Source organism: Aedes aegypti, chromosome 2 (assembly GCF_002204515.2).
Source record: "Aedes aegypti strain LVP_AGWG chromosome 2, AaegL5.0 Primary Assembly, whole genome shotgun sequence".
In the NCBI taxonomy this organism is placed as follows: Eukaryota; Metazoa; Arthropoda; class Insecta; order Diptera; family Culicidae; genus Aedes; species Aedes aegypti.
In genome coordinates, this window is record NC_035108.1 from 170,543,466 (window position 1) to 170,560,872 (window position 17,407).

Below are 17,407 nucleotides of genomic sequence, written 5' to 3' on the forward strand. Positions count from 1 at the left end.
CATAGGTAAAAACAATGTGCTTCTTCTCTTCAAGATGTTTGAGAAGAAGTTCGCTAAGAGTTTCCGGCAAAACGCGACAGTCTCCTTTCTTTGCGATTTGGAAGGAAACCTTGATTCCCCTAATGGAGTTCAAGATCTCCTGCCTAAATCCCGCAAATTCGGAACAACTGACCACGATAGGCGGCACTCTTTGCTCCCTCACTTGAATCAATGAGCTTGGGCTAGAGGCTGCTTCGATTTGGTGTTCGGAAAATTTGTCTAGAGCATCGAACTGATTGCTCATTTCAATACAATTATTCATTTGACCCTTGGAAGAAGGTTCGCATTCCGGAGAAACGTCCTTTCTTCCATTCTTGCCACGTTTAGTGACAGTTTTAAATCCCACTTTTTTGGAAGGAAGTTGTGAATTATGAAATACCACCGCTAGCTTTCGCCAACGGGTCCAACGAAAAATCGAAGGCACGGGTCAAAACAAGGATCGTAAAGGGATCAATAGTAGAAAAAATAGTACTGAAAAGTACTGGTTTAGTAGCACTGAAGAGTACTGTTTTGAATTTTAGCACTGAAAAGTACTGTTTTTGTAGCACTGAAAAGTACTGTTTTATTGCTTTAGGTAGTTTTTAAGAAAACTTCCAAGAGCAGAGAGAATTCGTGTACGCACAGCACGAAGGTACGATGCGCACTTGGGTTTATCATCATAATTTCCGTCAACATTAGACGATAAGATCTTTTAATTGAATCTTGTCCAGGAGTTTCAACCTGACTGAGTTTTATTCAGATGAATAAAAGAAATTTACCCTGGTGTGGAAAAGTAAAAAAAAGAACTATACTTTCTATTCCAGCAAGAAATCCGTTATTTGTTCTAGCTTCGAATTGTTAGAGTAATTTTGCAAAGTAATCTTATTGCTTAATTTTAAAACTACTTTTTCCAAGAAACCTTATGTTTTTTTTTGTGTGTTATTCAGTTGGAGCTGCCTGACAGCTTAACTTGTCAAGGCTGAACTCTCGGTCTGGCTTTTGCCAAGTTTCCCCTCTACCAGGACCAATACTCAGATGGACTAGGCAATGGCGCCCACATGAACACTGCTTTTTATTAGTATTGTGACGTGGTAGTTTTTTGAAAATTACCCATATTCCCTTGCTTCTGAGAAAAGGAAGCATTGTGAAAATCAGCAGCTCCATCAGAATTTGTTTGAAATAGTAGTGTAGTAGTGTCATTACTAAAACTGTCTAGTCGAATTGGTTTGAATAATTTGTCATTCAAGTGCTATTCTGATTACTCCTGTCTTTTACGTGAGATTAGTCTTAAATGTCAATTGTCATCAAGTCTTAACAAAATTAGGCTGTTTAGTAGTAGTTCTAGTTAATTTCGAATTTGTTGTTAAAAGTATTTATTGGTCATTACGTTCATGTATCCCTTAAAGAAAAAGTCGCTTTCCTTGTCTGTTCAACAATTTTTCGAAACTAACAAGTGTACCCTAATGATCGATCTCAGCGTCTTACTTTCCTTAGTCATTTTTAAAGTGAATATTTAAGAGTAAAGTTACCTTAGGCTTCTATTACAGTCTTCTACAAGATTCACTTTTCGGTGGCAAATGCAATGCTTCACAACGCCTACTTTCTACTTGTAAATTATGCGGAAATGAAGCTGGAATTAGATTATTTATACCGCTGTTACAAAAAAAGTATTTCTTATTATGGCAATGTAAAAACCATATTAAAATAAGATTGTCGCCACTTATTTCTACTCAGTGAATCTACTAGTCATTTTCCTCAGAGTAATCCTCCCTACGTCGTACATGATAACGATGTGTCTAGCTAGCTAATAGTAAGAGTGGCTACGGATCATTCTGGTTAGCAAAAGGCAAACTGATCGTCACCAATAGTATTAATGTCCACTTCGAATAGATTAATTATTTGAAATGGGCATCAATTCTATCAATGACGCAGAATGTCCGTTGGATCACATCCGAGATATTATTGCTGTTGGGGAAGAGTAGTTGGGCTTATGGTTCCTTGCGTGGACTGTAATGAGGATTTCTATCCCCCAACACGAACGGATGAAGGTTCTGGCAAACCTGGTGGGTTGAACCTATAGGGTGATGCAAATCCATTCTTCCTCCAAGAATCCGACCATAACTATCTGCATTACGATTATACGACGACTAACTACACGACCGTACTTAAACACATTTATTAATCAAACACGATACATATATTTACAACGGACATTCATATTCAACACATTAAAATATCTACATCCTGGTGGAGCAGAGACTAAACTCCTACTGACTATTCCTATCTAATCCTAATGTCCTATTTACAATTGCGTAATAACGAGAAGCATTGATCTTCGCTCTCTTTACCCTCTTTACCCCTCTTTGCTAAAGAGATGTGTGGTGTGTGCTACATTTGATGTGTGGTTATAAAACAGGGTGAAATATTTCCTTCCGATCCTTCAGTGGTGTAGTTCTGGGTGGGTAGTGCTACTCCCAAACATCCTCACCCACCCAGAAATTGTTTCAATTTCTGAATTCATACCTTAATTGCCCTCACCCACCGTGGAATACTGGATACCAAGCTGCTATGCTTCTAAACTAACGTACCTCCATTGGAAGCCTGCCTTCAAATAACGGTGTTAATTTGATTTCGAAACCGTTCCAAAGTTGGGTAAACCATTCGAGCAATTGTTCTGTATTAGTCTGATAAGCCTTGATTGACAATTTTTGAATACCATGTAGCATATCAATCCGGACGTCATGGTAACCCTGCTACCTACTTTCGAAGTTTTGAATCCGGTTTGGACGCATTGAAAGCTTACAGCCCAGTGCTGCAAAATGATCCGGTCCTATATACGATTGCTTAAAACCCATTACTCGTGGAACTAATTGCGCGCCTTCCAATGGTGATCAATTTTTCCGTTCAAAATCAGCCACTACTGAGTTTGTTTACATTCGCTCGATCAAATAAGTTAATGAATTGTTTGTGCTGAGTTACGGAGCTACACATCTACCTATCTTTCTCTCGGTTAAAGCTACCTCAGCTACCTATACTATTGTACCACCTAGTGTTTACCATTTCTACGCTGGAGATGATCAATTTCTCTGCGCTCCTAACCCGACTGCGTCTCTGTGATCCGAACCAAGCCTACCGAATTGTTTCACACATGCTGGTATATAACTGATGTACGTATCAGTATAGCTTGTACTGATGCACAATCGCTAGAGATGAGATTTGAGCTACGAAACAATCCACCGTTCGGTATTGGATGTGGAGTCGCGCGTGGCAGCAATGTTGTACCTGTTACTGCTCGCTGTTTTTAGGCTTTCCCCCGTTTTCCACAGACGGTAGCAGTGCCGATTGCCTCCGTCGAACTCCGTCGCATATACTGACAAGTGAGAGATGGTGTGTAGTATACCAAAAGAGAGTCCAGCTTCGGCAGACATATACTGCCATATCACTAACCTGACCAAATATGTATTGCATCTCCGCCGAAACCTGATTTGAAGATGTTTTGTTGTTCATAGCGCATCGGTGTCAGCCTGATTTGCACCGCTCATTTACCCTTGCCGTTGGTGTTGGTGCTTGGATAGAATTGCTGTTGTGTCATACCGCTGTCCACAATAAACGCACTCCCCGTGTTTGTTCGTCGTGCCCGATATTCGTTGTTGTAACTTGGCCATTCCAGTCGTATTAAATCCTATTCGAACACCCAGTGTGCTCGTATTCCATTATTGGGAGTTGACATTCGACATCTCGTTGTCGTAACCACGTAGCGAGTACCCTGTGCACTCCTAGCCCTTTAAAGTTGAGTGTAGACACCCAGTGTGTCAAAACCGTGACACGAGTACCCGTGTACTCGTAATCCTGTGAACCGTTTGTTTGGTGGTGTATTGGTTGATCACCCTTTGTGACCGTTAACCTTGGAAGTTGTGGTTGGACACCGTATGTGTCCAAGGACCGTTGAACAAGCACCCTTTGTACTCATAATCCATAGTCGTGGGATACAGACACTCCGTGTGCCCTTGTAATCCTGGGAAGTGTGTTCGAACACCCTGTGTGTCCGAAGGTTTTGTAACGAGCACCCTTTGCACTCGTAATTGTGGTAATGGGAGCCAGATACGCCGCGTGTCTGGAAACCTTATTGGAACGAGCACCCCTTGTACTCGTAATCCTTGGAATGTTGATTTGGAAATCACATTTGCCCGAAAACCGTTTGTGGAAAACCGTGCAATGTGTCGATGTTTGTAGATGAAGCCTTGGAGATAAACTAGTCCCAGCAGTCGTCGTGAGCATGTGATGGAATTCATCCGAAGTGAAATGAAGCGAACTGATTGTTTTTGTTGGCAAAGCCTCCGAGGTGATCGATTCCGTGGTGAGTGTTGAGTTTGAAGAAGAAGAAGTGCGTATGTAGTACTCTGCTAGATAGTCCTAGCTTCACTAGGCATATACGATGTAAATCTGCTTACCTTTGGGAAAGGCGCATTCGCCGGTAATGTTGCCTGATATTCCGATTGCTCGATGTGTATGTTATCATCCCGAGAAGTTGTCGACTTGACGAGTACCGAGATGTGAACACTGCCAGTGATGAATTACCGATGAAGTCTGTTGAAACTGCTGAAGTGGAGTGTATCACACCGACTCGGTGTTTGTGATCGTGACGATGATGCTCTTTCATTGAAGCTCAATTCGTAGTAGGGTCGATGTGAATTGGTGAATGTTTCCATGAGCGTTGCAACTATACAATGCTCCCAATATGATGACCAAATCCATAAGTGAAGTTTGCAGAACCGAAAGTTTCCTAGTGGTGTACCCAGCTCGGGGTGTTGTGCCAGATTGTGCAATGCGTAGAGACAACGGAAGAGTTAGTGCCAATGAAATTCTACTTCGGCAAGACATATACTGAACATGTGCATATTTACCTGGATAAACAGTATGCGATGCTGGTTCAGTATTCCTATCCCGAGGTAATTATGATACCAAAATGACATCTAATTTGGATCTGTGGTTCGGATTGACCATCATTCAGAGGAAGATGGCTGCCCATTGTGCTATCCTTTTAGCGTTCCAGAAGATTTCAGCGTAAAACTTCGATGGCCATTGCAAATTTCGACATAATTGCATTGTTAATGGAAACAAAGACCTGGCGAAAGCTTCACTTTTTTGTCCAGTATCCTTCCATTGCTGTTTCCGTAGGTTCCGATTGGATTGTCCAAACCTGGTTCTCCATCCGGCTCGAAGGACCATATGTTGGGGAAGAGTAGTTGGGCTTATGGTTCCTTGCGTGGACTGTAATGAGGATTTCTATCCCCCAACACGAACGGATGAAGGTTCTGGCAAACCTGGTGGGTTGAACCTATAGGGTGATGCAAATCCATTCTTCCTCCAAGAATCCGACCATAACTATCTGCATTACGATTATACGACGACTAACTACACGACCGTACTTAAACACATTTATTAATCAAACACGATACATATATTTACAACGGACATTCATATTCAACACATTAAAATATCTACATCCTGGTGGAGCAGAGACTAAACTCCTACTGACTATTCCTATCTAATCCTAATGTCCTATTTACAATTGCGTAATAACGAGAAGCATTGATCTTCGCTCTCTTTACCCTCTTTACCCCTCTTTGCTAAAGAGATGTGTGGTGTGTGCTACATTTGATGTGTGGTTATAAAACAGGGTGAAATATTTCCTTCCGATCCTTCAGTGGTGTAGTTCTGGGTGGGTAGTGCTACTCCCAAACAATTGCGTCTATGCCATATGAATTATGACGCGGCTATAAGCAAAAAATGCCAAAATGTGATACCACCACTACAGGCTAATGGATTATGCCCTCCCATCGCGGAAAGGTCGCATGACCAAGGGGAGGAACTTTTTCCAAGAAACCTTATATTGTTTCAAATTATTGAGAATATTTTTAAGAGGTTATACTAAAACTTCTCAGGAAATATCAAGGATGTCTTTATAATTTGGCATTTTGTCCAAGAGTGCGGTCCTTCAGGAGGTCAATCATTCCTTCTGTAACTTTTTTAATCGCAAATTGATTCCGAAATATATTCCCAAATTCAACTAAAGAAAAAATTAACTTAAAATTAAATGATTTTACCAGAAATTTCTCCATAACTTCATTAAATTGTTATATAAGATTTTTAGGCGTAAAAAGTGTGTTAAACGTTTGCCACAATAAACATTGCGGGGCTTTAGATTCAGAGCATAGTGCAACCCTACGAAAAACAGCTTTGAAGTGAATCGTTCCAAAGTCTCGATGCCATATGATTCCATAAGGATCATGTAATAACATTCTAACGATGTTTTCAATTCCAATGGTTGAAAAATGAAATCTTAAATATGGGTTCCGTTTTTGGCAACTGAGAATTTCGACTTTGTTGCCAAAAACGGAATCCCACTGTACATGCCTAAAGAAAGTCAAGGTATCCTCTGCACTTCCAAAAGAAAACACTGGGGGTTGAAAATATATATTCTCTACTAGTGAGCCCGGCAAACTTCGTCTTGCCATCAAGTAGGCTGTTGAAAAATTGGCATGCTATCTCCCATACAAAATGACACATTAGTTTTCTCCAGTGTTTAAGACTAGGGTAGGTGTACCAGTTATGGCCATAGTGGTTCCCTATTTCGCCATACGTGATAACTTGAATGTCTCCATATTTTGAAAAGTTTTGTGTGTTTCAGCAGTAAGAAATAGGATATAACTTGATGTTAAAACATTCAAAAAGTTTAAAAATGTGAAAGTCATCGACATTTCACATATGGCCAAATAGGGAACCACTATGGCCATAACTGGTACACTTTCCCTATTCCGAAAACTTTCCTAAACTTTTTCTACGTACGAACACGTCGGAACCCTAGACGAATGCAACAGTGAAAGAATCAGGTAAATCCGTTGACTCGTTCTCAAGTTATTTCGTGACATACAAACATCATTCCATTTTTATTTATTTTATTTATTTTTCCCGAAGAAATACCGTAAGGTGGTTCCGGGGAGATGAGGGTCTGAGTCCAAGGGTCATGTCGATGCACTGTTCACCACTTGAGCAATTCTAAATGAATTGCTCATGCACAGTGCATAGGCTGGTTTTAGCGGGTCGTCGTTGGTGCGTCATCCCCGCATTCCCTGAGTTATCTTCTCAGGGGATCTGTTTGCAGATTTCCCCCTTGTAAAAAACAAAAAAGATAGATAGATAAGGTTTATTTTTAGGTTTTTTTTTCCATTTACTTATTTAGTAAAAAATTATAGATGGTACAGGTCGGACTCGATTATCCGGAGTGCCTAAAGAAAGTCAAGGTATCCTCTGCACTTCCAAAAGAAAACACTGGGGGTTGAAAATATATATTCTCTATAGAAAAGGTTTATTTTTAGGTTTTTTTTTCCATTTACTTATTTAGTAAAAAATTATAGATGGTACAGGTCGGACTCGATTATCCGGAGTATCGATTTTTTTTTTTCACTCCGGATAATCAAATCCTCCGGATAACCGAATCACTAAGAAAAAATTGAAATCTTCGATAAAAGAACTTCTTTTTATTGTTGTTTTATTTATATGATGCGGTGGCGTAGCCAGAAATTATTTCTAGGAACAGTAGGGGTCTTTACAAGAAAAATTGTTTTTTGACCAGCTAACAAAAAAACCACTTCTTCAAACCCCCCCTTTTCTTAAATACGTTCAAACTGCAAAACCATTCATATTGCAATACCAAATTATTTCAGATTTATGCATAAAAATTGAAAAACAAAAACATCGAAAAACAAATTCCGGATAATCGAATCCCGGATAATTGAGTCCCCGGATAATCGAGTCTCCGGATAATCGAGTCCGACCTGTATATATAGAATCTTCTACCAAGTGAGCATCATTGCCCAAAAGATTTTTCTATAAAACATTAACGACATTCTCCAGTCGTATTTGAAGAAGAAAGCTACACACTTAAAATAAATCGCAGTATCCTGTGAAATAAATCACCGAAATTGAACTGTAAACAACAAAATTACAGATTTTCCTGTGAAATCTACTATTTTACCGACAAAATCCGTGAAATCAGCTATTTTACCGGAGAAAATCCGTGATATCTATTATTTTACCGGAAAAAATCCGTGAAACAAACAATTTTACTGTAACCCTGTGAAATGCTAACGAACAGTTCGGTAACAGCATTATTTTCACCGAACTTCTGTGAAATCGTGCGACAGTCGCTTTGGCAGGCATGAGCTTCCTTTTGTTGCAGTTTTTGCACACTACTAACAAGTAATGTAAGCTGGCTTAGTGGTAGCAAGCCCACTTCCTGAACGGTAGGTCGGGAGTTCGATCTCCAGTCTGAGCCATTTTGTTATTTTTCTTTATGATTTCGTTCAAAGATTTTATAGATTGTTCGGTGATTTTTCACCGAAGCTTCAGCTGTTGAGATTACGGTGAAATTTCACCGTAATCCGTAATTTTTTTTAAGTGTGTAGCAATATTAGGAGGATATTTGTAAAAAAATCATGAGAAGGGATCATTTGGCGTTCAAACCTCCGTATAATAGTAGTCTCATATCTCTATCAAAAACATTGATGAAACTATTATTGTAAGTTCCTTCAAAATTGTTATAATCAAGAAGCAATGGGTCAACTCGCAAAGCGATACGCTCATTACAACTACGCATATCCACCACGAAGAATCACACAATCCTAAACGGCACCGGTAGCTTGAATAATAATGTTTCCGCTCGTTCGGGTTCTAGGAATTTTAATTATTATTTACATACCGTAAGGACGCCATTCACCGCTCATTTAACAGCATTTTAACATGTTAAATTCGGTCAAAAATCATTCGCTCGGTATTTTTCGAAACTTTTTGCGCTAGACGCAAGATAAAACATTTGTTTTTGTAGGAAAAAAGATAAAATGTGAAAAATGTATAATGGTACCGAATGACATGTATGCCAATGATACATGTTAAGGGCGCCATTCACCGCTCATCCTAAGTATGAGGCCCTGTATGCAGTACTAGTTGGACATAATTTACTTTTTTTAGCTGGTTGTTATCTTTGTACTATATTACGACAACATATTAAACCGTGGCAGTTAAGAAGCATTTTCCGATCTGCTATAATAAAATCATTGTCAAACTCATGTTAACCGCCTTAAACAGCCTAAGTTTATTTTTTATAAATAAAATATAATATAAAATCATACGGATTTCATTCTGATACAATCCATTTTGGTACACTAATATATGCAAATAACTTTTATTGCGAAAATTTGTTCAGATTTTTCAAAATAATTCAATGAGCGGTGAATGGAGCATGAGCGGTGAATGGCGTCCTTACGGTACATACATAGGAGTCACTTGGGCATTCTATTAGCCAGAAAGAGACATCTTTCGGGGCGACAATTTTATGAAGACGTCAGCAAATGACAGGCAATACGACGCTCGCACAGTTAGTTGACGAGCCATCACTTGTGCTCCACGCGTTCATTCATGAGCCCAGTCCCCGCTTGATAGCTACGTCGGGGTCTTTAAAATACTACGTAACGCACTTAGGAGTGGGAGCGGATTTCCAACATCACGTTTCATTTCATTTCGTTGTAATGTTAAGAGAGAACTTATCAAAATTGTATGCCAAGATTTCCAGCTTCAATTTCAAGAAAAATATTAAAATGATCATCAAAAGAAAGTTAAAAAAATCCCTCACTATTTGTAATATGTTAAGCGGGAGGAGGGTTTGATATTTTTTTTTTTTTTTTGTTACGCTTTTTTGGTCTTGCTGAAAAGCTGCGCGTTTACCGGGTATCTGGGCCCCTTGTGGTCTTGTGGTCGAAAATTACGTTACGTAATATTTGAACAATCCCACATGAGCTCATTGAGTGAGACGATGCTCAAAGGCCTCACCGGTTTTAAATGATGTAATGGATATGTCCACCAGGCCAGATGTGCGCACCTGTATGTTTGTGATTGAAGCCGGGCGATCATCCGAGGACGCAACGCACATCCGATTTGCTGTATCGGGATTATTCAAATCGAATCAACTGCATGGCAGTAAACTATCCCCAGTACGGAAAGTGTTTTAACCGTCCAGTCCAACCATATCACGTGGATTTCCGACGAATGGTTTTCGTTTATTACTACACCACAGTCAAACGATATCGCTTCGCGGAAAAGCTGGAATTTCAATTGTCAACACGTTTCCTGTTCGTGACTTTAATTTCCGATCGCATATGAATTAGTAAGCTAATAGTCTTCTAGCCCGTTTACGCTGATTCGGTTCCTCTCGCCGCTGCTGGGATGGTTTCTTGGCAGGTTTACGATCCGGCGGTAGGCGGTAGAGTGGTTCTCGGAAAAATAAAGCCCCCTTCGGATTAATCTACGCCGCTATTTTCGATTATAAGCAGACGGGAGCTTTGGCCACGATTTTTTCTCCTTTATCAGTATTACAGTCAATCCTCCATGAGTCGGTATTGAAGGGACCATCGACTCATGGGAATATCGAGTCATGGAACAGCAATGCTATGGAAAGCTGCTTGAAGGGACCATCATGTAACCATGAAATTTGATTTTTAGTGTGGTTCCATGAGTCGATATCGAGTAATGGAACAGTGACTGGGAAGTGCTCTGGGCATTCAAAAGACCAGCAGTACTCCAGAACACATACGGACCCAAATTCCTCAGAGGGTTCAAAGGACCGGAATACTCCTGGGCTAGCGACGGACAAAAATGAAACTGGGCCACCAAAGAACCAGAACTGTCCTGGGACTTCAAAGTACCATGACGTCTCTGAGCCTTCAAGGGATCGGAACTTCTCTGGGGCAAAAAAGGACCGGAATATATCTGGACCTTCGAAAGATCGGACTATTTCTGGGCCGCCAAAGGACCGGAATGTGTCTGAGCTTTCGAAGGAACGGAATTGTTCTGGGCTATCAAAGGACCGGAATTCAGCAAAATCTAAAAAGAAACAAAACCATCTGGATCATTAAAAGACCATAGACGTTTTTAAAATTGAATATATCTAATAAAAGTAAAAACAAAATGAATAACATCAAATTTATTCAAATAAACCTTCACCATGCCAAAGGAGCAACCGGAGTCCTTTGTCAAAGATTCAAGAAAGAAAACTTAAGCGTGGCATTGATACAAGAGCCCTGGGCTCATAAAAGCCGAGTTCTTGGAATCAATAGTCTGATAGGAAAACTAATTTATGACGAAAATAGTTCAAAACCGCGAACAGCAATTTTAATAAAAGGGGGAATCAAATTCGTACCTATAACACAATTCATTACCAAAGATATAGTTGTGATTCGGTTGGAGATTCCTACATCCCGGGGGAAAACAGAAGCCTATATAGCTTCTGCTTATTTCCCTGGAGATGGGGATACAGTACCTCCACCCGAACTGGCAGATTTCGTAAATTACTGTAAAATGCACAATAAATACTTCATAATCGGATGCGATGCGAATTCCCATCACACAATATGGGGAAGCACCAACATATGGATTTATGTAATAAAGGAGATCAACCGACATTTGTAACAAAAGTTAGACAAGAAGTATTGGACTTAACAATGTGTAGTCCTGTACTTTCAACAAACATAAAAAACTGGCATGTTTCAGATTACGAATCATTATCTGACCATAAACACATTGTTTTTGAGTACATTGCTGGTGCATTAATCAAAATAGCTTTCAAGAATCCTAGGAATACCAACTGGGAGCGATATGCGTCAAGAGTGCAATTTGAAAATATAACCTCGGATAACGTAATCGAATCTACAGAACAACTGGACAGAATTGCAGAAAATATAACTGAAAAAATATTACAGGCATATGATGCAAGCTGTCCAGTCAAAGAAGAACTAACAAGCAGGGATGTTCCTTGGTGGAATAAAACCTTAAACAATTTAAGGAAAAAATCTCGGCAACTTTTTAACCATGCGAAAGTTTCTGGGCAATGGGATCAATACAAGAAGGTCCTTACGATGTACAATAAAGAAATACGAAAATCAAAAAGGCGAACCTGGAGGTCTTATTGTGAAAACATGGAGAAAACTCCAGATGTAGCGAAACTGCAAAAAGTGCTTTCTAAAGACCATTCAAATGGTTTGGGAACTGTACGGAAAACAAACGGTAAATTCACTGTTGATACACAGGAAACTCTTAAAATAATGATGGAGACGCATTTCCCAGGATCATATTTAGCGTCAAGTGAAGATGAACGGGGTGCTCATATTGATGAGAGTTGTAGGCCAACCGGGACTATAAGCAATTCATCCATACCTAATACCATCTTCACGCGATCTAAAGTTGAATGGGCAATAAATTCCTTTGAACCGTTCAAATCGCCTGGGAAGGACGGAATTTTTCCTGCACTTCTACAGAAGGGTGGAGAAGCACTGATTGATTATCTAACAAATATTTTCAAAGCTAGTCTAACGTTTGGTCACATACCAAAGATATGGACTCAAGTTCGTGTTGTCTTTATTCCTAAGGCCGGAAAAAAGGACAAAACAAATCCAAAATCTTTTAGACCGATAAGTCTTACATCTACCATGCTTAAAATCATGGAAAAGATTATAGATGAATATATTAAATCAGAATATTTGCGCACAATTCCTCTTAATAGGTTTCAATTTGCTTATCAACCATATAAATCTACTGTCACAGCTTTACACAATTTAGTTACAAAAATAGAAAGTACTCTTGACAAAAAAGAAATTGCTCTCGTTGCATTTCTTGATGTGGAAGGTGCTTTTGATAATACGACTTACAAATCTATAAAAAAATCAATGGATAAAAGAAACTTTGACCCCAGCGTTAGAGTTTGGATATTGAAAATGCTGAAAAGTAGAGAAGTGTCTTCCGAATTGGGGGAATCATCGATAACGATAAGGACTACTAAGGGTTGTCCTCAAGGAGGTGTATTGTCGCCATTATTATGGTCCCTTGTTGTTGATGACATTCTCAATAAACTAGTAGAAAGAGGCTTCGAAGTTATAGGATTTGCTGATGATATAGCCATAATAGTACGTGGAAAGTTTGATAATATCATCACAGATAGAATGCAATCTGCACTAAACTGCACTATTGAGTGGTGCCAAAACGAAGGGCTAAATATAAACCCATCAAAAACAGTTTTAGTTCCATTTACTCGTAAAAGGAAAATTACACTCAAAAGCTTGATAATTAATGGATCAATTTTACAATATTCATCCAGTGTAAAGTATCTAGGGGTCATTCTAGATGATAAACTAAACTGGAGCTTACACTTAGAGCAGGTCATAAGTAAAGCCACGAATGCTCTCTGGGTGAGTAAGAAAACATTTGGTAAAAAATGGGGACTCAAACCTAAAATGATTCATTGGATTTACACGGTTATTGTAAGACCCAGAATTGTTTATGCCTCATTTGTTTGGTGGCCTAAAACAAATCAAATTACATCCCAACAAAAGTTAGCGAAATTTCAACGTTTGGTCTGTATGGCTATAACAGGAGCAATGCACAGTACACCATTAAAAGCCTTAGAGGCAGTTCTTTATAAGCTTCCATTACATCAATACGTGCAAATGGAAGCTGAAAGGAGTGCGCTAAGGCTGCGAAGAACTACCATTTTTCTAGAAGGCAATCTTTCTGGGCATCTTAGTATACTGAAAGATTTTCGTATTGATAAAACAGTACAGATGATCGAAGACTGGATGGAAAAAATCCTGAACCTAGATAAACCATATGAAGTGATTAATACGAATCGCCAAATATGGGAATCAGGAGGGCCTATTATTTCACCAGGATCGATTATTTTTTACACAGATGGTTCCAAAATGAATGATAGCGCCGGAGCTGGTATTATAGGCCCGGGGATTCATGTTTCAATACCTATGGGAAGATGGACAACCGTCTTCTTTGCAGAAGTATACGCCATCTTAGAATGTGCATATATATGTTTGAAAAGAAACTACAGACATGCAAGGATTTGCATATTTTCAGATAGTCAGGCGGCTCTGAATGCATTAAAATGTTTCACATGCCAATCAAAATTGGTTTGGGAATGTATAACAATTCTTAAGCAATTGGCTATGAAAAACCAGGTCCATCTGTACTGGGTGCCAGGCCATTGTGGGATTGAAGGAAACGAGAAAGCCGATTTACTTGCCAGACAAGGCGCAAGTTCTCAGTATGTAGGACCAGAACCTTTCTGTGGAATATCTAAATGTGTAACACAATTGGAATTAAAACAATGGAAGGACAATATGATTCAGTTTAATTGGAAAGCTATAAAAAATTTAAGGCAATCCAAACTCTTCATAACTCCAAACAAACAAATAACGGAAAAAATCTTGAATTTAAATAAAAAATCACTAAGAATATTTATTGGGCTGCTTACGGGACACTGTCCGGCAAGATATCATTTGAAAAAGATAAGTCGAAGTCAAATTGATGTCTGTCGGTTTTGTGGCCTCTCAACATCTGCTTTGTGACTGTCCAGCATTATTTGCAAGTAGGAAGAAATATTTCAACAAGGGCATTCTAAATCCTTCTGAAATTTGGTTACAGAACCCTAATCTAGTAGTAAAATTTATTTTAAAGGTCATTCCGGATTGGGATAACTCGCATCATCAGATAACGGCAGTTATCTTGAATGGTAACTCTCCGTACTGAGCACGTTGCGATAGTAAACAGGGGTATACCACAATAGATCAATTAATGGTCGCAGTGGTTCAAATCCCAACAAAAAAAAAAAAAAAAAATGGAACATCGACTCATGGAGGTTTAACTGTATTTCAAACATTACATTCACTTCTTATATCTAGGTATTCTATGTTAGCCAACACTATCATCATAATGTGGTAAAACTAAATTAAACTTTTCTTAACATTTTGTTAAGAACATGTTATATTCTATTTGCCGGAGCAGTTCAGAGTTTTTGCAGGGGTTTTTGACTTCACCTGCTTAAGAGGGAATAATTCAAATTACTCAACCTAACTGTACAACGCATTTATCGTGGAAATAGAAGATGAGTTCTAGATACTTAACTTCATCTGACCAATTTATTGGAACCGCTCTCATCGTGACAACATGTCTACTAGAAGGTTCCAAATAAAGAGCTTTTGGTTTAAGTGGAAATATTATTAGTTGAGTTTTGGAAGCGTTAGAAGAAATCTTCCATCTTTACAAGTATGAAAAAAAATCCAAGCTTTTATGCAATCTACTACAGATGACACGCAGGCTTCGTCCTTAGTCGGAGAGGCCTGTGTTATTGGCAAACAAAGATTTTTGACACCCCTGAGGTAGCTCAGGTAAGTCATATGTGAAGATATTGAATAATATTGGTCCTAAAATGTTGTCTTGAGGAGTACCAGCTCTTATAGAAAGTTTTTCAGACTTGTAATTCTGATCATTCAGCCATTCCATGAGAACCCGATCTAGTGGGTCACCGAATTCCGTGAAAATTTGCTACAGTGAAACCTCCATGAGTCGATATTGAAGGGACCATCGACTCATGGAAATATCGAGTCATGGAACAGAAATCCTTAGGAAATGGACCATCATAATAACCAAGCCATTTTGTTTTTAGTATGGTTCCTTGAGTCGATATATTATAGTGCCCGTTCGATTTTGGCAACACAGAAAAAATCAACAATAAAAAAGGGATTGCCTCATCTATCTATACAATTAAAAATGGAATGATGTTTGTATGTCACGAAATGGCTTGAGAACGGGCTAACAGATTTTGAAAATTCTTCCATAGTTATGTTCCTGAAGTGTTCCGACGTGTTTGTGTATATAAAAAGCAAAGGATATTTAACGGGAAAGTTGAAAAAACAGGAGTGAAGTTCCATTTTGCACGGGGCGTTCCATGGCGTTTTTTCAACAGCCTACTTGATGACAAGACGAAGTTTGCCGGGACCACTAGTTTGTAATAAAAAATAATGTACAGCACCAATGTAATTTGTACTTCAATTTCGTTTCCATGAAATATTCCATAGCCGTGAAAGTTGTCGTATAATTACCAGGCAAACCATCTTCCAGCGCACCGGAGTCAAATATTTACGGAAGCACTGACGTCAACGGTTCAAATTTCGCGAAAATAAAACACAACAAACTGCTCGGTAAACTTGCTCCTGGCTCCCTACCATCTAGTAGGTATAGCATAGAGTTATGGATTTGTCTGTACATAGAGCGCACCCAATTCGTGCGCGGGCGTTCCGATTCCGCCGGTAATAAATTATTGCTTCCATCCCTAGCGAAGGTTTGGATCAAATTGCGAACTATTTTTGGTGCTGCGATGATGGATATTTTGATAACTCAGTTGTTGTTTTGGTCGTTTAAACGGTTAAAACATCAAAACTGAGAGCGAAAGAAAAGTTTTGCATAAAATCAAATTAAAATGAAAACTGTTTCTACTACTGTCTATTGTTTGAGAGAAAAAGGATAACTCATTCAATACTAATCACATACATAAAATATAACGAAAATCTAAAATTATAGCAAATATAATACATAATGATAAAATGCTATCAAAAACTGATATGTTTCCAACTTGCTTTCGTTTTGATATTAGACATTGCTCGGGATGTCAGATGTTTGGCAACCATAGTGGTACTATGTCTGTGTTTATAAGCACCCAGCAATCTGTCAACCTAGTAGATAGATTGCAAACAGGAATGCCTCTCCCTCCAGTTATTCGTATCTGTCAACTGATATACACTTCAGAAATGGAAGATTCTTAAGGTGATTATAAAACGAAGCCAAACTTTGAATTTTCAAGTGCACAAGACGAGAGTATCTTACAACAGTTTGCGTTGAAAACCAAATCACATTGCATGTTTGCTGGTTGTGACCAATGGGATAGATTTTCAACGCGGAGCGCTGTTTGGTTCTCAAGTCTTGTGCTCTTAAAAATTTGAGGTGTGGCTTCGTTCTATAATCACCTTAAGATGGTCAACCAACCGATTAATCTAAATTTGCAAGTATTTTGAATTCAAATCAAAAAGTTGAAAATTCTAACTACGACGCTCTATGAAAAAGCGCCAGATCGATTCAGCTGATGTCATCAAAGCTGTTTCGTTTCGATCGCGAGCCACTTTTGTTCATCAACAGTTAATCTCGTTTCGGAGTAGGAAAAAGTGAGGATTGTAAATGGACCGGATATAATAAATTACACTGGAAGCCAAGATAATAAAATAACATGGAGCTGCGTAGAACATTTGTAGATGTCTCGTGAATGAAATGCCAATAAAGACCAACACCCATTCACCACTGCCAATTCTAGTAGCATTGAAGAAAACTACGCATCAAATGAAATCGAATCGAAATCGAAATATTTATATTTTTCTCGGAAAAATCAAAGTGAAAAGCAAATCATGAATATTTCATTGAGATTGAAACATGTCATAATCTTCTA

At 38.8% G+C, this 17,407-nt stretch overlaps 1 protein-coding gene and 1 long non-coding RNA gene across 2 annotated transcripts in view; both read right to left on the reverse strand.

Moving 5' to 3' along the window:
- Positions 1-17,407, reverse strand: part of LOC5571886 (eukaryotic translation initiation factor 5B) — a 314,657-nt gene that overhangs the window by 121,482 nt on the left and 175,768 nt on the right. The gene's annotated exons all lie outside the window — the stretch shown is intronic.
- LOC110676200 lies at positions 2,171-5,768 on the reverse strand. The gene is made up of 2 exons (XR_002500159.1): positions 3,565-5,768; positions 2,171-3,498 (listed from the first exon to the last, which is right to left on the reverse strand). It is a non-coding gene; the product is annotated as an uncharacterized LOC110676200 (long non-coding RNA).